The sequence below is a fragment of the Myotis myotis genome, unplaced genomic scaffold (assembly GCF_014108235.1).
Source record: "Myotis myotis isolate mMyoMyo1 unplaced genomic scaffold, mMyoMyo1.p scaffold_m19_p_2, whole genome shotgun sequence".
NCBI lineage: Eukaryota > Metazoa > Chordata > Mammalia > Chiroptera > Vespertilionidae > Myotis > Myotis myotis.
In genome coordinates, this window is record NW_023416324.1 from 59,418,152 (window position 1) to 59,439,953 (window position 21,802).

The 21,802-nt window shown below is 36.2% G+C and overlaps 1 protein-coding gene across 1 annotated transcript in view; it reads left to right on the forward strand.

Annotated features, from left to right (window-relative positions):
- Positions 1-21,802, forward strand: part of ADGRL2 (adhesion G protein-coupled receptor L2) — a 277,628-nt gene that overhangs the window by 39,800 nt on the left and 216,026 nt on the right. The window contains exon 2 of the mRNA XM_036349498.1: positions 18,686-18,727. The gene's annotated coding sequence lies outside the window, so the exon portion shown is untranslated. The remainder of the gene's footprint in view (positions 1-18,685; positions 18,728-21,802) is intronic.

Below are 21,802 nucleotides of genomic sequence, written 5' to 3' on the forward strand. Positions count from 1 at the left end.
GGCGATAAAATGAAAGTTCACAGTTACTTGTTGTATATTCTGATTATTTTGTGGACAGTTTTTTATTCTGACTTTGATTTCTAGAATACCAATTATAAGTGGACATTGGGCCTTTGCAAAGATGTGTGTAACATGTATACTAAATTAGTATATATGAAAAAGGAATAATTTATTAAAGTTGAAAGTATAAGATGTTAAGTATTATGAAGGCACAATGAATGAAAGAAACAAGTAATTTTAAGACTGTTCATCTATCTATCATAATAAAAGCATAATATGCTAATTAGACCAGATGTCCTTCCGGACGACCTTCCGGACAAAGCCACGGCAGGGGTTGAGGCAGAGGCAGCCGCTGCATCAGCTGGGGCCAAGACCCTTGCACAAATTTCGTGCATCAGGCCTCTAGCATTTTATAAAATGCCTTTGAGGATGAACTAGGAAAATGATTTTCTATCGTGTAAAGTATTCTCTACTTGAATAAATGTACTATATTAAAGTCATGGCATTGCCCCAGCCAGTAGTTCAGTTGGTTGGAGCATCACCCTGCACACCAAATAAAAGATTATGAGTTTGATTCCAGTTGGGGCACACGCCTAGGTTGCAGGTTCCATCAAGGTCGGGCCAGGTTGGGGAGGCAAGCCATAGATGTTTCTCTCTCTCCTCTCTCTCTCAGGGTCAATAAAAGCATATCCTTGGGTGATGATTTAAAGAAGGGGAGGGAGATGATTTAAAGAAGGGGTGAGAGAACAAAAAATAAGTCAAAATATTATTATAGTTAATAAAACATATTATTGACTTTTTTCCAATAATTTCTAATAGTTATGTTGGCTACTCTTCTCCCTAAGAATAAGTAAACTATTTTAAACTTGTACTTCAAATATTTATCTAAAGAATAAGGTAGAATTACCAGGATGATTTCCATAAAAATGATTTTTTTTAATTGGCTTCAGGTATACAGCCTAGTAGCTAAACAACCAAATGCTTCACACATTGTTCCTAATTCCTGAAGTGATCGTTTAAAACATATACAAAATCTGAATGATTCAGATGTAGTTATCTTTTGTGAACACTATCCAAAAAATAAAGATCAAAAGAGAAACATACTGTAGCTATTTCTCTCACCTTTCTTCTCAAATATAATCATTTGAGAGGATTAAAATTTTTGAAAGGGCTACACAGTATTTTATTGGAAAAGACTTTTAATAATTGCATATGCAACATATTTTCTTATTGACTGAAAAATAATTTTTCCTCACTTTGATTGGTGTGGCTCAGTTGGAGCCTCATCATCCCGTACACTGAAAGGTCACAGATTTGATTTCCGGTCAGGGCACATACCCAAGTTGTGGCTTGTCTCGGTGCACATACAGGAGATAACCCATTGATGTTGCTTTCTCACATCGCTGTTTCTCTCTCTCTAAAATCAATAAAAACATATCCTTGGGTAAGGATTTAAAAAATGAAAAAGTTCCACTAAAAATAATTTTCCTTTAGTACTACTGTATATGTATGTGTATGTAGTGAGAGAGAAGTGTGTATATAGAAACACCTGAGGCTGGTAGATTTTTTTATTAAGCTTTTTGTTTGCTTAATTTTAGGAAAGTAGGGATGACTTGCCCAAAGATATATAACAAGAATTAGAAAGAACCCTAACCAGTTTGGCTCAGTGGATAGAGCTTCGGCCTGTGGACTCAAGGGCCCCAGGTTCAATTCCGGTCAAGGGCATGTACCTTGGTTGCGGGCACATTCCCAGTACAGGGTGTGCAGGAGGCAGCTGATCGATGTTTCTCTCTCATTGATGTTTCTAACCCTCTATCACTCTCCCTTTGTCTCTGTAAAAAAAACAAAAAAATATATTAAAAATAAAAGAATTAGAAAGAGTTCAAGCCAGGTCTCAAAATTCCTTGTCCAATACTGTTTTTCAGATGGATGCTACTGACTTATATTTATATACCCTAGAATTTAACGACTTTCATTTTTTACTTTTCTTTCCTTTAAACTGATAATATCAATTCTTTAAATTTATAATAATATCATTGGAGCAGACAGATATCCATTGAGCTAAGGAATAAAATACCAAATTTTGCTTGAGAATAATGGAAGACTTTGGACCACATCCACAATTTAAATTATTAAAATAGAGTCACCATTTGTGGAGTCTGTGACACATTTATCTGGAAAGTGGTTAATGAACAATAGGAAGATTTGTAGATTTGTCTATCTCAATCATTTCACTTTCATTCTTGTGCAAGTATACATGAGTTCTATCAGTATAATGTTTGAAGTAGAATTCAGCTGCTATAAAAATATCCTATCTAATAATAGACAAACAAGGTAATTGACCATACCTTTGATAGGCCTCCCATTGGCTAATCAGCATGATATACAAATTAACCACCAACAAAGATGGAGGTTAATTTGTATATGTAGGCTCCAAGCAGAAGTGAAGACTGAAGGCGAGTCAGAGCAGCAAAGACAGAGGGCGGAAGGTGGCTCTGGCCGGGGCCGCGGAGACGGAGGACGGAAGGTGGCTCCAGCTGGAGTGAAGGCCTGCGTCCTGGGTGCCGGAGGAAAACCGGTGCCCGCAGCCAGGAGAAGGGAAGGCCTATTACACGAATCTCTTTGTGCAACTGGCCTCTAGTTTCTAAATAAAAACAGTATTTAGAAATTATGAAGATACTGTAATTCATGTAGAAAATTCTATCAACATAAGAAAGTTTCTTTTTAATTTAAAAATCCATTCAAACTTCTTTTTTCCTCTTCTACCATCCCCAATTTGTCTTTTCAATCGATATATTTCCAGTCTTCACAAAATTATTTAGATGCAGCTAAGGCTTTATTAATTTTATCCAAATATACTGAAGAAAAGCAGAAAACAAGTATTAGAATAATATATTTATCTTCCTGAGAAAAAGATTCTCACTGGATAAATGATAAGCAGATGACAAGAAAAACACTAAACAAACCATCTATCTAAGACAGCTCACCTACCACCTCTACCCACTTGTTCACACTCTATTTCATCACCTTTCTTTATTTTCCTTATTAGTGCTTAAAATAACCTGGCACACCACATATTGCCTATAGATTGTCTTTTCCCCCCTCACTAAATGGTAAGCTCCATGAGAACAGGAAATGTGATAGATTTTTTAAAATTAATCTTTATTGTTGAGATTATTACAGAGGTCTCTCTTTTTTCTCCCCTTAGCTCCCCTCCATCCGGTTCCCATCCCACCCCAGGCCCTCACCACCCTATTGTCTATGTCCATAAGTAATGCATACATGCATATAAGATCTTTGTCTAATCTCTTCCTTTACCCCCCAGCCCCCCTTCCCTCTGAGAATCATCAGTTTGTTCCATTTCCATGCCCCTGATTATATTCCATTCACCAGTTTATTCTGTTCATCAGATTTTTTATTCATTTGATTTCTAGATTCAATTGTTGATAGATAAGTATTTGTTGCCACTTTGTTATTCATAATTTTTATCTTTATCTTTTTCTTCTTCTTTGTCTTCTTAAAGAATACCCTTCAGCATTTCTTTTTTTAAAAAAAATATATTTTATTGATTTTTTACAGAGAGGAAGGGAGAGAGATAGAGAGTTAGAAACATCAATGAGAGAGAAGCATCGATCAGCTGCCTCCTGCACACCCCCTACTGGGGATGTGCCTGCAACCAAGGTACATGCCCTTGACCGGAATCGAACCCGGGACTCTTCAGTCCCCAGGCCAACACTTTATCCAGTGAGCCAAACCGGCTAGGGCCCCTTCAGAATTTCATATAATACTGGTTTGGTGGTGATGAACTCCTTTAGCTTTTTCTTGTCTGTGAAACTCTTTATCTGGCCTTTAATTCTAAATGAGAGCTTTGCTGAGTAGAGTAATCTTGGTTGTAGGTTCTTGTTATTCATCACTTTGAATATTTCTTGCCACTCCCTTCTGGCCTGCATAGTTTCTGTTGAGAAATCAGCTGATAGTCATATGAGCACTCCCTTATAGATAACTAACTGTTTTTCTCTTGCCCTTGGCATTTTTATTATGATGTGTCTTGGTGTGGTCCTCTTTGGATTCCTTTTGTTTGGGGTTCTCTGCGCTTCCTGGACTTGGACTTGTAAGTCTATTTCTTTCACCAGGTAGGGGAAGTTTTCTGTCATTATTTCTTCAAATAGGTTTTCAATATCTTGCTCTCTCTCTTCTTCTGGCACCCCCATGATATGGATGTTGGTACGCTTGAAGTTGTCCCAGAGGCTCCTGACACTATATTCATATTTTTTTATTCGTTTTGCTCTTCTGGTTGGGTGTTTTTTGCTTCCTCATATTTCAAATCATTGATTTGGTTCTTAGGATCCTCTAGTCTACTGTTGAATCCCTGTATATTATTTTTTATTTCAGTCAGTGTATGCATAATTTCTGACTGGTCCTTTTCCTTTTTTTTTTTTTTTTTTTTTTTGCATTCTCACTAAGATCCTTGAAAGTCTCACTAAGTTCCTTGGAGATTTCTAGAAGATTGTTGAGTAACTTATAACTGTGGTTTTAAACTCTATATCCAGTAATTTGCTTTCTTCCATTGCTTTCGTTTGTGACATGTTTCTTTGTTTCCACATTTTGGCTGCTTCTCTGTGTTTGTTTGTATGTATTGGATAGAGCTGCTAAGTCTCCTTGAATTGATAGAGCCTTGTGTAGTACGTGTCCTATAGAGCCCAGTGGCTCAGCCTCCCCAATCACCCACTGTGGACACTCTAGGTGCACCCCTTTGTGGGCTGTGTGCACAGTCTTGCTGTAGTTGAGCCTTAACTGCTGTTGGTATCACTGGGAAGAACTGGCCTCCAGGCCAATTGGCTGTGGTGACCAGCTGCAACTAGTGGGAGAGCTACTGTGCAGGAGACACCCTTATGGATCAGGACTTGCTTTAGTGGGGCTTTGGTGCTCACTGAGTCTGCCCCTTGAGTGTGTCACATATGAATATAAAGAGTTGTAATCTGGTATGGTCTCACACTAATCACTGGGTACACTGGCTCTTGGGTCTCCAGGGAGGTGCAAAGTCAGTCACTGCCCAGCGCCACCCAGCAGGAGCTACAGAGAGAGCTACAGATTCTTCCTCTTTATAGTTGGTTTGGCAGTGCCTAGATGTGGCCCAGCTATGAAACAAGGCAGGCTGGTGCTGGGTCTTGGGCCTTTTATTGATAGATTTGGGGCTCCCTGACCCTGCTGCAGCTTGTTTGACAGGTTTTTAGCCTGAGAAAGGACAGGCCATTCATGTGCAAAAGGCCCTGCACACAGCTTGGTTGGGGTTGTAAATTGGGTGGGGTCTCAGGGAATCACCAAGCAGAGCAAACAGAAATAGCTGCCAGTCAGCCCTGCAACCAGGGAGGTCCCAACAAAGGAACAATGACCACTGCGAGCACCTCCGTCTGGAAGAAAGCTGCCCCCAAATTCCTTCCCTCTTGCCAGCCAGTGCAGTTTCTACTGTGTGTCTGGATCCCCCAGAGCCTCACCCGGCACTGAAGCTCAGAGGAAGTGGGAGCTTGTAGGTTCAGTTAGTGGTACTGGCCTTTGAAGAGGAGCTGCTGGGTCTCCAGCAGCCTGTGTGTCCCTCAGCCCCAATCCCCACTGGTTTTTACAGCCCATAGTTCTTACTGCCCATAGGGATTGCTTTTCACAGCTCTGGGACGCTGGGCTGGGTGTCTGGTGTGGGGTTGGGACCCCTTGCTCCTCTGGGAGCCCTCACAGAGGCGATCTCCCTCCCGATTAAAAAAGCGGCACACGTGGGTGCGAGACCAGCTCATTCTGCGCCTCCGCACCTCCTGCCAGTCTCAGAGCGCTTTCTTCTTTACCTCTCTAGTTGTAGGACTTCCACTCAGCCAGCTTTCCAGCAATTCTGGATGATGGTTGTTCTGTATTTTAGTTGTAATTTTGATGTCATTGTGGGATGCAGCGAGTACCATTTGTCTACACCACTGTCTTGGTTCTCTGATTTTTATTTTCTTAAATAATACCTGACATATATAGAGGTTTCTTAAATATTTGTTGACTAGATAAACTGGAAATTGTTTGGTGAATATAAGTTTATGACTAACTGAATAAAATTATATTTGTTGAAAAGATTTCTAAAATGTCTGTAGTGAGTTTGACAATATTTCTATTGTAATCAAGTTTCATATTCTCTTTTAGGATCATAATTCTGCATATCATTTCTTATTATATAGTATAATATATAAGTCATGGGAGTTAAGATGAAATTCATACAGGCTTTATAACTGACACTGTTTTGCATAAATCTTCAATTTGGATGTGGTTTCTTATAATTGGCAATTTCCCTGAAAGCAAGTAAGTAAAATGTATTGATTAATTGAGAACTGCAGTTAATTGGGTTTTTTACTAAAATTTATTATACAGAACAGAGTAGCCACTCAATAAATATTTGTCAAATATGTGAAGTCTAGTTAGTTAAAATAGACTTATTATTTTGTTTTAGTTTCTCAAATAAAAATAAATTTTCAATTAAATATGAAGGCCATAGCAGACATATAAGCTATTTTAAAAATATCTCAAGTTCTTCTCATTCTCTTCCCCTTTTTTATTTTCCTTTCCCCCTTCCTATTTATTCTCTTTTCTTCCCTTTCATTCCTGAACAATTAAGTCTTAAACCCATTACGTGGGATAAAGTAAGGAGGCTTTCATAGGGTCGTGAAATGGGAAGGCTTCGGTGGTCTGAAAAGCAGCATTAAAGTTCAAGGAGGTGAGAAGGACATCTGTGTGCAGAGGTTGGAGTGTTGAGCAGCAATAGGGTATTGATTATACACAAGGAGATTGATCAAATAAGAGAATATATTAAAGATAATTGGGAGATAAGGTTTTTATTGTTGGAGAAACTAGTTAAAAATATGAAAAGAGAGAAGCTACAATGAATCCTGTGGCATTGGTCTGGACATAAAGATATCAGTGTGAACTCCTGGTATATAGATACAGATATATATATATAAAATCTCAAGGGTGGGGAATGTCTGGGCCATGGGCTGTCATATAAGGCCCAGGAAATCATTTGGTCTGGCCCTGACATGGCATTAGGGGTGAGTTAATTAAATGTTTGACCAAAAATAGCAGGTTAATTTCTTTTACTCATTTATTTAATTTTTTAAAATTGTTATTGTTGAAAGTATTACATATATCCCCTTTCTTCTGGCATTGACCCCCTCCAGCCTGCCCCTGCCCTCTACCCTAGGCCTTCACCACCCTGTTGTCTGCGTCCACAGGTTATGCATATAAAGCCTTCGGTTGATTACCTCCCACCTACCCCCCCCCCCACCTTCCTTCTGAGGTTCCACACTCTGTTCTATGCTTAGCAGTCTAATTTTTAAGTTGATGATTTTGTATGGCCCTCAAATGCTGTTATAAATATCCAAATAGCTCTTGGTAGAAAAAAAGGGTCCCCACTCCTGATCTATATATATTATTTTTTTGGATACATATATTTCCTTGGTTCCAGAACCTGAGAACAATGACACCCCCCCCCCCCCAAACAATGGGCACACTTGCCTCCCAAATTTTGGTTTCTAAATACTATTTCCAACTAGAAAAACTAGAACTACTTTAAAAAATAGCTGATTCCAGAGCTAAGGCATGAAAAAGAGAAATTGAGCCTAGAATATCTTATTGTGCCAAAAGTATGGAAGGACTCAAACAATGCTAGGGATATATCAAAGACATAAAAAGTACACTGGCCATAACTGAAACTATTTGAACATCAAAGTAAATAATGGTTTGAGCAGATTATAACCCACTGGATAAAATGAATATTCATGAGTCCATACTGATATAAATAAAGAAATAAGTTGAAAGTTAATATACTTCCCCACAACATACTTACAGAAAACAGAAAAAGAACAATTTTACCATTATTCTGAGATTAATATTAACATCGTATGCATTGAGATAAATAATAAATCGCTTTTGCTATTTTACTGCCAAAGATAGATAACCTGAATCCAATAATGAGTAAATAGAAGACAAACCTAAAATGAGGAACATCTTACAAAATAAGCAATTTGTAATCTTCAAAAATGTCAAATCCATACTACTCAAGAGAAAACTGAGGAATCTTCCAGACTGAAAGAAACTAAAGAGGAATAATAACTAAATCCAATGCTTGATTCTAAACTACTAGTAGATCCTTATGCTATAAAGCACATTATTGAGACAAGTAGCCAAATTTGAATGGGGTCTGAAGATTATATGGTAGTGATGTACCACTTTTCTGATTTTGGTGGTTGTATTTCAGTTATAAAAGAAATATTTCCTGTTTGTAGGAAAAATATGTTAGAATATTTAAGAGTAATGGGGTTATGATATTAGAAAATTACTCTTAAATAATTCAGGAAAAATATCACTTGTACTGTAGCTGCAATATTTTTGTGACTTAAACTTGTTTCAAAATAAGAAAATAATTTTGAAATTTCAAGGTCAATGTCTTCTATGAAATTTTGTCATCATCCTGAAATAGTTGTAAGGTCAATTTATAAAAAAAGAGTCTTTTATATTTAATGAATTTTTGCCGGGAGCCGGTCCATGCTTGCTGTTTCAAGGGACCAGGCATATATGGCATACTGTTCTTAATATGTTTGCTCACCTTCTTGGCACTATGTGTTTTAACCAAGGTCTCTGAGAAAGGTTGTTTCCCCAGGTAGGGATTTTCTCCTGAAGTTAGGGAGGGAATAAAACCTCTTAACTAAGCGCCAGGTGGGTAATTAATCACTTTAACTACGAACAATCATGTTTAAGCTACATAATCTTTACTCCCTGGAATGGAGATAAGAAACGCCCTAACCTTTGGAATAGAGATTGATAGGATTGGAATCAACTGGTATAAATACAGATGTAACACGACAGAACTTAGAACACAGAACTAAGAAGACAGAACCTACACAGAACCTAGAGACAGAAGAACTTCGCTGGAGAGAACATGGCAAAATATCCTGGACTGAACCTGACTACAGAAATTGGCAAGAGAACCTGACTAGAACCTGGTGACTGAACCTGGCTGGAGAACCTGGAGAACCTAGCAAGAGAACATGGACACAGAACCTGGCTGGAGATCCAAACCAGAACCTCTCTGGAGATCCAGACCAGAACTTGGCTGGAGATCCTGGCTGGAGATCCTGGCTAGGCTGCTGATCAACTGAACACTGTCTCCGTGTCCTTCCTTCTTCGCTGACTCCGTCTACGCCTTTGGGAACCCCTGGACCTGCTGGGGTTGGACCCCGGCAAATTTTTATAATACAATTTGTGGTAAGAATGCAGAGATGTCTCCCTCAGCCCCTTTAAAAATAAAGTGGAATAATAATGAAAAAGAACAATTATATTTTGTGGGAGTTACAATGAAAACAAGACCCCTCGGAAGTTTAGTAGTATGGTTGTAGGGATGATTTTCTGTTTTTTGTTGTTATATATTAAAGGCCTTTTTATATATTATAGTAAGATGGAATCAAATACCTACAATAGGTATTGAAATATCAATGAATAGTATCTGAACAGAAAAAAATTTATGGTACTTCCCTAGTGACAGAAAAGTGAGTAAAATTGACATGTGCACAGGTAACATTTTATATTTACTTACATTGATATAATAAAATTATTTTCATATAGCATGTTCCCTGGCTGCATGAACTTAAAGTGAATTCCAGCAAGAACAGGCCATGTAGGCAATGCATGCAGAGAATCCTATCATGACGCTGCAGATATCACTGAGTCTGTTCAATGTATAGATGTCTCGGTGTGCAAGAGTCACAGCCACAATTAGAGCAGCAAGTCAATTCATGAAGTGGAGCTTGAGTGTGCTATCAGGATGGATTTGCTGAAAAGTATACTGGTGTACTTGGGAAAACTGGATGATTGTCTTTAAAACAAAATGTGAAAGTGTGTAATTTCAGAAATTATGACAACTGCAACATCAAGCTTGGCAATTTGGAATTTAAATATTAAATATTTAGATTAGGAAATTAAACATGCAGAGGAATTGCCGGGAGCCGGTCCATGCTTGCTGTTTCAAGGGACCTGGCATATATGGCATACTGTTCTTAATATGTTTGCTCACCTTCTTGGCACTATGTGTTTTAACCAAGGTCTCTGAGAAAGGTTGTTTCCCCAGGTAGGGATTTTCCCCTGAAGTTAGGGAGGGAATAAAACCTCTTAACTAAGCGCCAGGTGGGTAATTAATCACTTTAACTACGAACAATCATGTTTAAGCTACATAATCTTTACTCCCTGGAATGGAGATAAGAAACGCCCTAACCTTTGTAATAGAGATTGATAGGATTGAATCAACTGGCATAAATACAGATGTAACAAGACAGCAGAACACAGAACCTACACACAGAACTTAGAACACAGAACCTAGAACACAGAACTAAGAACACAGAACTTAGGAGGCACAGAACCTACACAGAACGTTCTCTAGAGACAGAAGAACTTCGCTGGAGAGAACATGGCAAAAGATCCTGGACAGAAACTGGCCTCAGAACCTAGAGACAGAACCTAGCGAGAGAACATGGCAAAAGATCCTGGACTGAACCTGACTACAGAAATTGGCAAGAGAACCTGACTAGAACCTGGTGACTGAACCTGGCTGGAGAACCTGGACAGAACCTGGCTGGAGAACCTAGCGAGGGAACATGGCTACAGAACCTGGCTGGAGAACCTGGGAACCTAGCAAGAGAACATGGACACAGATCCTGGCTGGAGATCCTGGATAGGCTGCTGATCAACTGAACACTGTCTCCGTATCATTCCTTCTTCGCCGACTCCGTCCACACCTTTGGGGACCCCTGGACCTGCTGGGGCTGGACCCCGGCAAGGAATAAATTAAAATATTTTACTCATTTGATCTCTAGTTTAGTTGGTCCATCAAGAAATAGATTTTATCATATTTGGCACTTAAAATATCTGGAAGATCATCATTATTTTCCCATTACTAGCAAAGGACCACAGAGGTTGGGCATCTTTTTCTAAAGCTAATGAAAGTTTAAAGGATACTCTCTTTTGAATATGCCTTTCTGTTTTGGGGGAATTCTCTTTATTCTTTTAAAAGACAGAGGTGTAGTATAAGGATTTGGAGCATAATTGAAGGGGTGAGGCATATGGGGGACCAGGTTCTCTGAAATTTGCTGGCCTTTCATGGAAAGACTTTGCCTCATGTCTGCATGTCTGCCAGCCCACAGGGAGTTCCTGCAGGCCAGGCATTGTGGTGTGATGATAGAAGCCAAGAAATAATAAGTCTTCATTTGTGAGAAAATTAACTTTTCACAAATATTATGATTTAAATAAATGTATAGTGTTCACTTAAGGAAACAGAGTTCCATGTTACTAAGGATAAGGTAAACAAGTAACACATTGGAGTGGGTTCAAAATACAATTCTGCTCTATATCTATGGAAACAAACAAATTATTTAATCTCTTTGTGCCACATTTTCTTTATATGTAAAATGAGGGTAATAACACCCAAATCATAGGATTATATGAGCATTAAATGAGATAACATGTTTAAATTACCCAAAGTATTACCTGGGACATAGGAAATACTAATTCCTAGTTATTATTATAATTATGGGGGAGATCAAGGAGCAAAGATCAAGGTATCAAGCAAAAATAGAAGCAATAGAACATATTTTGATGGATCATTCTCTGAATAAGCATACTTATTCAAAGAATAAGTATGTAGCTGACACTATATTAGGGCATGCAAGTACTCTTTTTTTGCCTACAGAAATGGAGATGATAACAGCAGTATTCCTCACAGCATTGTTATAATAATTTAATTATAAAACTTAGCAATTTGTCTGGCACTACTAATAAGCACTCAAAAAAACTCCAGTTGTACAATTATTGCTAATTATGATGATGATGATGATCTAATAAGATCAGAGTTTGAAAAATACATGTGAAGGTGTAATTACAATTCTATAGTAAGACAGGAACAGAAGAGTTAACATTTCAGTTCTTTTTAAGAATGAATATGGTTTTTCCATATGGAAAGGAGGGGAAGAATATTCTTGGATTCCCCATGTGTTTTACCTAAACTTGACTTGTTTACAAAAAGTCACTGGACCCACAATTATTCCATTGAGAAAGTACTTTTGAATTGACCATGTCCACACAAACTAATCAATCAACAATTAATTGAACACCAAATCTGTGAAATATTCAGATAAAGTGTAAGACAGCCTCCCAGCTGGTTTTTCTATATCCACGTTCTCCCTTCTTTAGCATACGCTTCATGAGATTGACGCACTGACCTTCCTAAATGCTGTTTAACTGCCTAAGAACATAAAGTCATTCTCAAATGCCTGCTGTATCAAGGCCAAATGACTTTGTCTGGCTTTAAGGATCCTTTACACAGTGGCTCTCAACCTTCTGGCCCTTTAAATACAGTTCCTCGTGTTGTGACCCAACCATAAAATTATTTTCGTTGCTACTTCATAACTGTAATGTTGCTACTGTTATGAAAGGTAATGTAAATATCTGATAGGCAAGACGGTCTTAGGCGACCCCTGTGAAAGGGTCGTTCGACCGCCAAAGGGGTCGCGACCCCACAGGTTGAGAAGCTCTGCCTACAGTCTTGCAATTCAGAGTATTGAACCCATACCCACAACACCTGGGAATGTGTTAGAACTAGATAATCTCACAACTCAATCCAGACCTATTAGAGTCTGCAGTTTAACAAGATCCCCAAGTATGCAAATTGAGGTTCGAGAAACGCTGCTCCACAACATCCATTAATCTAAACCAAACAAAATCACTAACCCGTACACAACCCATAGTCCCATTAAGAAGAATTCAATATTTCATTATTATTTTTGCATCCAAAGCAATTCCTTAACTCATATTTTTAAATCTACTAGACCTACCTTATTTCCTTCCTGCCTACTGTCTAAGTCCCATCCATTCTTGAAGGTCCAGTGAAAAGTCCCATATCATCCACCAAACTAAGACCATTGAAGTCACACTAACCTTGCTGACTACTCTTGCATTTAGGTCAACACCACTTTATTCTTATTTATTGTTCATTCCTTATTAACTGAGTAATCATTTTCTGAATGCTTGCAATTGTTTACCAGGCCCTGTTGCACTCACTGTCCAGATGCAAACAGAAATCAGACTTTCCCTGCCCTCATTAAGCTCTCAATCAGAGCAATAATAGTTCAGGAAAGAACCTTAAGTTCCACAGCAACAAGTGCAAGTGGGTAGATGGAGGAGTGCAGGACCATATAGGATAAAGCTACATGATTTGTGTTTTGGTGATATTAAAACTACTTAAATAAAAGAAGTTACTTTAAAATACATTAAGACTCTTGTGGCATGAAATAGATTAGACATTTCAATTGTTAGAGACAAGACTAACACAAGAGATACTGTGCTTTAATTTTTTCATGTCCATTTCACAATCATTTAGAGTTAGACCATTGTGTTTTTTACAGACCAGCAATGGCTTTCTTCATTCATTCAACAAATACCAGAATGTTAAAAGAGCTCTTCTTTGTCTTTTTCTACCTCCTTAAGTTTAGACATGGTAGGCACTGAATAAATACTTGTTGATTGAAGACAGCCTTTGATCTGAAGTTGGGGACTAGGTTTACACACGTGGAACAACCATTGCACAAATGCAGCCCTTTCCTCCTACTGCTGCTATTCATGACATAAGGAAACGTTCATGAATTTGCAAAGACATTTCAGTTTACTAGTAGTGTCATTTGGATCAAAAAGTTCCTTCAGGGTGCCATGGGAGTTTCTGTAGCTAATGTTTGTGCTCACCAGAGACTGTGTTGAAGCACAGCCAACCAAATGGGATTGGCTAGTAAAAGCTTTTGTGGGTGAGCATTTTGGAAACAAGTTTTAAGACCATTTGCCAGCAAAATCTCAGCAGGTGGAATTTAAAACAACATAAGTTAATGTAAAGGTTTGACCTAGAGGGGCAGGGGAGATAAAACACTTAATGAAGTGTGTAACCTTCTATCATCTTTGAAAGTAAAAGTAAAAGTTAGTTTTTCTTGTTATTGCAAAACCAGGAATCAGTTCTTTAGATATAAACAGAGGTTTCTGGTAGACAGATATTCTTCAAAAGTTCTCATGCTCCAAACAGCACTGGAGTACATTAAGGTTAGATATTATGCAAGACCTTTTTTGAGCCCCTTGGTTCTTTCCATGTGATTCGTGAGTGATATCACACCAGGAAACTTCAAAACCAAGCAAAGTAAAAAGACTATTTCCAACTTACGTAGACTAGAACTACACAGGATCCGGTGTCACACAAAAAGTGTACATTACTTTGACAGAATAATAAGTAATTTCCTTATATATATTTCAAATTGGTTACAACTTTGCTTTTTTTTTTTTTACATACATATTTTTGTATTGATTTCAGAGAGGAAGGGAGAGGGAGAGATAGAAACATCAATGATGAGAGAGAATCTTTGATTGGTTGCCTCCTGCATGTCCCCTACCGGGGATTGTGCCCACAACCTGGGCATGTGCCCTGACTGGGAGTCAAGCCTTGACCTCCTGGTTCATAGGTTGACACCTAACCACTGAGCACACAGGCCAAGCAGTTACCACTTTCCTTTATCTTACTCAGCAATCTCGCTGAAGATGAGCATTCCCACATGATGTGCAATTTTCTCTCCAACTTTTAATTTCTCTGGGTACAGAAGAAAAACTCTGGATCCTTAATTGAGCAATTAATATTTATTAAGTGAATATACAGTTTGAAGATAGTGCCAAAATCTTCCTTTCATCGAGAGAACCAGTCTGACCGACGCAGTGGTGCAGCACCCAGCTTTAGGTAGAAGAGCCAAGTCAGGACTGAAAGGGGAACTCATTCTTCTCCTCTAGTCACTCCCTGGCATCTACTGAGGTTCTTGAAAGAATGCCAATTAGGAACTATTTACATGTTCCCTTGGAGGTTTTAGATAACTCTTCACTAAGAACTGTTTGGTTTTCTCATTTAGACCATTTCTCCAGAGTAGGATTTGCAAACTTGCTGCTGAATATGCTGTTTGCCGATTATGGCTAGGTTTCCATACCGACATAAAATACTGGTACTTGAAAAATTCATTAAAGAAGTGACTCATCTTAACTCCCAGATCTAAATTTGAGGAGTGGTTCTACTATATTTTCTATAATGTTGTACCAGAATTCAAGCAGCAGGAAATAAAGAGTTCAGATGCAAATAGTTCATGGAATATACCCAGACAAGGAACTTGCTGCTTCATACCTTGAGCTGTTAAGAACTTCGAATTATTTTAAGCTTTTCTTTATATAGAAATCCACTTATCTGGATTTCTACCATTCATCTCAGTTTTCTAAAACATTGGTCTCCTTTACATAAGAATATTCCTAAAGTTATACGGCTCCCAAACTTCATCATTAACAAGAAATTAGCTTTTTAATAACCACATTTTGAGCATAGTCTGCTAATATTCAGCCCAATTAAAATTTAAAAATACATAAGACCTGTATTTTAAATAATCTTATTTATATTTGGTTAAATTTTTATTAAATGCTCTATTTAGCCATAGACATATATATATATATATATATATATATATATATATATATATATATATATATATATATATATATATATATATAGTAACTTTCTGCAGATCCAGCCACAGAAAACATCTTTTAGGCTGCCTACATTAATGAAAATTTTATTAGACACTACCAAATGTTGATTGAAAAAACATGCTAAAATATTACTGTCAGCCACTGGTGTACAATTTCTTACCAGAGAACTATACAACTTCAGAATAAAATGTTTATGGCCTAAATACATATTTTAGCAGCTACTAAAATTGTTAGGAAGATCTTAGATCTCTGCTTCTTAATTATAGTTTAAAATTTATTACATAGGATCAAATTAAAATATAGTTACTATTTGTAAAATTCCAAACATTTATGAAAATATCATTTGCTAACACTTTAAATCAGACTCAAAAACAGAAAATATTTCTTCTATGCCTACTAAAGTTTCTCTAGTCTTTTGCAAAATGCTAAAGTGATCATTTGTCCAACAATGCAGATGGTTAATATTCACCCAAGTGATATCAACAATTTAATGCATCATGCCTTTACTTCTCATTAAAATTGTATTATTGAGGCTTGACCAAATGATTTTCATGCTTGGCCCTCCATTTAAGTTTGATACTCTATAGTAGTCCTCCTAAATCAGGTTTCTCCCCTGTCTTCAGTTATTATCCTTCTTTCTCTTACCCACTTTCAAGAAATAGAAAAGGCCTCTTCTATGTATCAATCCAATGTTCAGATAAAAGGGAAATAACTCAGTAGTCTTGTTGGGGGGTTGATATTTGAATATTAAAAGTTGTTTCCTTTACTCGTTGGTTTACCTATGCCTACTGAGGTCAGGTGACCCATGGTAGTGACTTATTGGAGTGCATTTTGAATTGGTAGAAAACTTCTAATAGAGTAAAGGTGGCAAATTTAGCAAAAGAAAAAAAATGAAGTAGGAAAGTCCAAATGCATACTGTATTCTTATCAAGTCTTGTACTTGCCCAACAGCTACAAGCCTCTCTGAAAATATTTGTATGTGTGGGTGGAGGCAAGTTGCCCAATAAATTGTAAGAAGTGTTATCAGATTCATCAGGACTTGGTTGTAAATTTGACTACAGTTTTGGCTCATAACGAAACGAGGAGGAAATATCTGATTAAAGTGTGCATTGCTGCCGAGGCAACTAATGTTGCCATAGCAATTGAAATGAAATGTGCAAGAAGATAATTAAACCTAACCCCTTTAATAGTTCTGAAAGTCAATGCACTGCCAATAGGAAAAGTTGTCTACAGTAGTAAGATAAAACACATTCCTCATGGAAAGTCTATTTACTAGAGTTTTGTTGTACCCTTTCTAAACACATTGCTTTAGGTGTCTAATTTGAATGTTCCCCTTTAACAATCAATTACAGTTTTGACCTTGGATGCAGCTGCCTAGAATTTTCTGCTGGATTGTTTGTATCATGGGAGTAGACATCTATAAAAAATATCCAATTTTTCCCTCTAGTTCTTAAAAAAGTGTACTAAAGCCAAAGCTGTCATATTTGAGGTTGGAATTCAGTAATATCTAGAACGTGCTGCCCTCTTCAGGAGCTAGTGTTTAAAATACTTTGATAAATATTTAATCCATTTAGAAATTATAAATATGAGTTATAATATCAAAAAATGTATTAATAATTCTTTAGGAATAAAAACCACATGCAACAAAGTATGTCTACATTTAAACTTTTTCCATTAAAAATATTTCATTAAAAATCAATAAGTAAAAATTTTAAAATAAATTAATATTTTTATTTACTATGAAAAATAGTTTCCTTAAAAGAAACTGCATTTGTGGGGAGAATTCCTAAATTATTACAACATCCAAACTTCCATATTTACTATCCAAATGTTTCTAAAAGAGTAAAAATCTAAAAAATAAGATATTCTCTATGTGAAAATCTTAAGATACACTTTAAATAATAATTTTATTCTCCAGCAAAAAGTCAGTAGATTTGTGAACATAATATTTATACTTTGAAATTTTAGCCAGTTGTCATTTGCAGAAGTATTACCTTTCCTGGAAATAATGGTTTCAAATTACAATAACACACTATAATTTTTATTCAAAATACTTCACTTGTAATATTGAAAGATCTGAAACATCATCATCCAAAAATTCAAGCAAATTCCTTTTCTGCTTATGTTACCTATTAAAATTTCTTTAGCCATCATCTAATTTTGGCAGAAGGAGATGAATTCAGAATGTGTTTTCTAAATTAAGTTTAGGATACTTAAAAATATACAGAAAATGACTGACACTAACATTAATTGTCAGGATGTAAGAAAAGCATATTTTCTTACACTCTGACATGTTCCTTTATATTAGAGATTTTGAGCTTATCTTGTACTAATAAAAACGTGAAAGTAAATGTTAATTTAAAATTTAAGAAACAATAACAAATACCATTTAAAAATACAATTTTTTTCTAATTTTTATCATGTGATGCAATTAAAACCCTGGTTATAATAAAAAGAAAATCATAAGAAACTGGATGGTTCTTTATCATCATTTATTCAGTGGGGAAAATGAGGAGTTTGCATTCCTAATTTTGTTTTTCAGCTTTTATATCATATTTTTAGTTCAAGATTCCAAACAGGAAATTTACTTACATATAAATGATAAAATGGTCATTATGTTGACTTTAGGAAAGTAAACGGCCCCTCAATTTTCCCTTCAAGTTTTAGGCACTATACAGTTGACCCATGTCTATCAAATGTAAAATTCTACAGAGCCAAAGGGGAGAAGGAAACACACACACACACACACACACACACAAAAAAAAAAAAAAAAAAAAAAAAAAAAAAAACACCTGATGACAATATTCTCTTGAGCCTATAAGATTTGTTTTGTGGAAAATAAAATGTTTTATTCTTGACTTTGAAAGCACTTATCACAACAATTACTTAATCCTAAAGTAGCTCTGTCCAAAGGCATATAATACAGATTCAAGAATTCTTACAACACTAATTTGTGTTTTCTGCAATAGATTTACTTCATTTTTGTTTTGTTTCTGATGCATTACATTTGGCAGTTAGGATTCCTGTGAATGGGGTTATAATGCATAATATTTTCTTTGCTTTCCAGGGAATTTATGGCACAATGATAAATTTCATCTTTCCCAGAATGGTGAGTAAAAAGCACTTCCTACATTTGATAGTACTGAACACAAATGAGAAATAGTGAATTATTATAGTAAAAGTGAAATATCATTGTTAAATGTGTTGAATGATCTGATAATTATAAGGTAGCTTATACTCTTGAAGTAAATAGATGTTACATTCAAATTCTATAACCAGTTCAAAATTCTCACCAAGCATGCTAGAGGCTCTTCAAAGGGAATATAAGGTTTTGCTTTCTCTGGAGGATTGCAGTTGAACATAGTGTAGTTCATATTTTGTTGTCTGGAATAAGTTATTTAAAAATATCACAGATATAGGAATAAATGTGGTTTACATTCTGTGAGCAGAAAGAAAAAGCATTTCAGTAGTACAAATTGAGAATGAGTGAGTGAATATGAATTCTTTGGAATTTATAATGTTACATAAAAATTGATTGTCATTTATATTTGACTGGGACTTTGCAGCATCTGTGAATTTTAAAAGTATTTGTTTTCTAAGAACATATATCATAACTTCTAGGCAAATTAGTTACTGTATGATTTTGTCTAAACACATAGTTTTGTTGTCTTTATGCTTTATTACTTTAAAAGGTAATATTTAATTTTAGTCTCTAACTGTAATCTCTTTACAATCCAAATAACAATAAAATTAATCTTATTGAATGGAAAAAGTCAATATAAAATGATATTGCTCAGCAAGTTGTCCCCTATGAAGTTTTCCTCCAAGTGGTTCTTAGATATTCCATATAAAAGAAGGAATTTCTCACTGTAGGAAAAAAAATCACTTTGAAATAAATCAATCATCAAAAAGTACTATGTTAACTAAAAATAGTAGAGCACAAAATACAGACATTATATGTTGTGTGCCTGTGTGCTTGTGTATTGAGGGGAGAGAATATTGGGATCATATTGTAGGCTTAGAAAAAAAGATTCACAAAATCACACAAAACAGCAGGAAAATGGGTATTTTAATAGTCTTCATTCCTTCTTCATTCTGAATTTCCTAGATTAAATATCTATTAGTCTTATAATAAAAACAGAAGCACTTTTTGAGAAATATGCTATTTGAAACTGTACCAATTTCATAATAAAAATAATCTTATACCATTAAAAAAAAAACTACCTAATCCCAGAAGAAACTAAAAATCTATGTATATAAAAGCCTAAGTGACTGTTACGACTGGTCAACTGAACAACTGGTAGACTGGTTGCTATGACGTGCACTGGCCACCAGGGGGAAGACGCTCAACGCAGGAGCTGCCCCCTGGTGGTCAGTGCACTCCCACAGCCAACCTCCCGCAGTCTCTCCTCCAGTCCAGCCTGCCCTGATCGGCCCAGATTGTCAAAAAGGCCAAGGGACCCTCCCCCCCCCCCACCTGTGGACGAATTTGTGCACCGGGTCTCTAGTACAAAATAAAAATTAATTAACCCTAGCTGGTTTGGCTCAATAGATAGAACATTGACCTGTAGACCAAAGGTTCGATACTGGTCCAGGGCACCTACCTTGGTCACAGGCTCCTCCCCGGCCAGGGCCCTGATTGGGGTGCAGGCAGGAGGAAACCAAATTTCTTTCAATATTTCTCTTTCCCTCTGTTTTCCATTCTCCCTAAAAATCAATGGAAAAATATCCTGGTGTGAGGATTAAAATAAAAATTAATTTGATAAAAAATAAAATATTTAAAGTGAGGGTAAAGCTATTTTATTAATTTTACTCCAATACAAAAGTGCAGCTTGGATTTAGGCATATGTGTGAAAAAGTAAAGGTTTAAAAACTAAAATAAAAAGATCTGAAACTTCACATTGGTTTTCAGTACATAAGAATTTGTTATTTTATGAACTTTTTTCAGAAGAACAAAAGGTATGGCCAGAAAAGGCTAAAATATGAAAGTAAAACTTTAAAAATAAATTCACACATCAGGAATCAAACCCATGACCTTCAATGCACAGGCCGATGAGTGGAAGGGAGGGATGAGGGGAGAGAGACAGAGAGAAATATCAATGTGAGAGAGACACGTTGATGGGTTGCCTCCTGCACATACCCCAACTGGGGCCAGGGATAGAACCTGCAACCGAGGTTCTTGCCCTTGACTAGGAATCAAACTGGTGACCTTCAGTGCACAGGCGAATGCTCTAACCACTGAGAAAACTGGCCAGGGACACCTTTCTATAGTTGATAGTACTGAACACACATGAGAAAACGTGTATTGTTATAATAAAAATGGAGTAAATACTATTCACATTAATGCTTCCCAAATCTTCACTTCCAGAACTGGTTTTGTGATTGTCTACTTCACAAACTAAAAAAGATACTACAAAAGCTTAGAGCATTGAAAAGTTAAAGTCTTTGTGTACCCATTCTCCTGGTAAAAAATTGAAGGACTAAAGACCAGTTGTATGAGTTTGAGTAAGATATTTCATATACTTGGGTTTAAAATTCCTTATGTGTTAAATCAGGCAGTTATACTGGAAGATTTTTTATAAAATCTAAATTCCTTTCTAGCCCTAGAATTTTGCAATAAAATGGATATATCTTTAAACTTATTACACAGAGAATAAGATAATACTGCGAGATTTGAGTTATAAGAATGAGAAAGGTCTTAATGAATAAAAGGGTAAATTTCATTCATTTGCAAAATTCACTTTATTGAAAGTCTCATCCAAATTATATTGTGTAAGAGTGGGATTATGCATCGTGTATTTTGATAATATTCTTTCCATATTATTATTTTGAAAATGTACCTTAAAATTTAACCTGAATTTTCTCACTTTGCTTTGAATGAGATAACACTGTATATTATGTATGAAAGGAAATCTAGCATTAGTCTTTTCTAAGAGTGAGGAACCAAATTCCTACATGTATTTGTATATAGAAATGTATATTTTAAAAAATTTTATGCTGCCAAGATGCTAATATGCTAGATTGGAGAATCAAAATTCATAATTTTATTTTGTATCCATTCTATACCACCATTAGTACAACTAACATAACATAGCATTTTAGAAAGCATATTAACAAAATTAACCTCCTGTCTATAACCAGTGCAAGATCAATATGATAAATTATTGGATAAATAAAACATCTG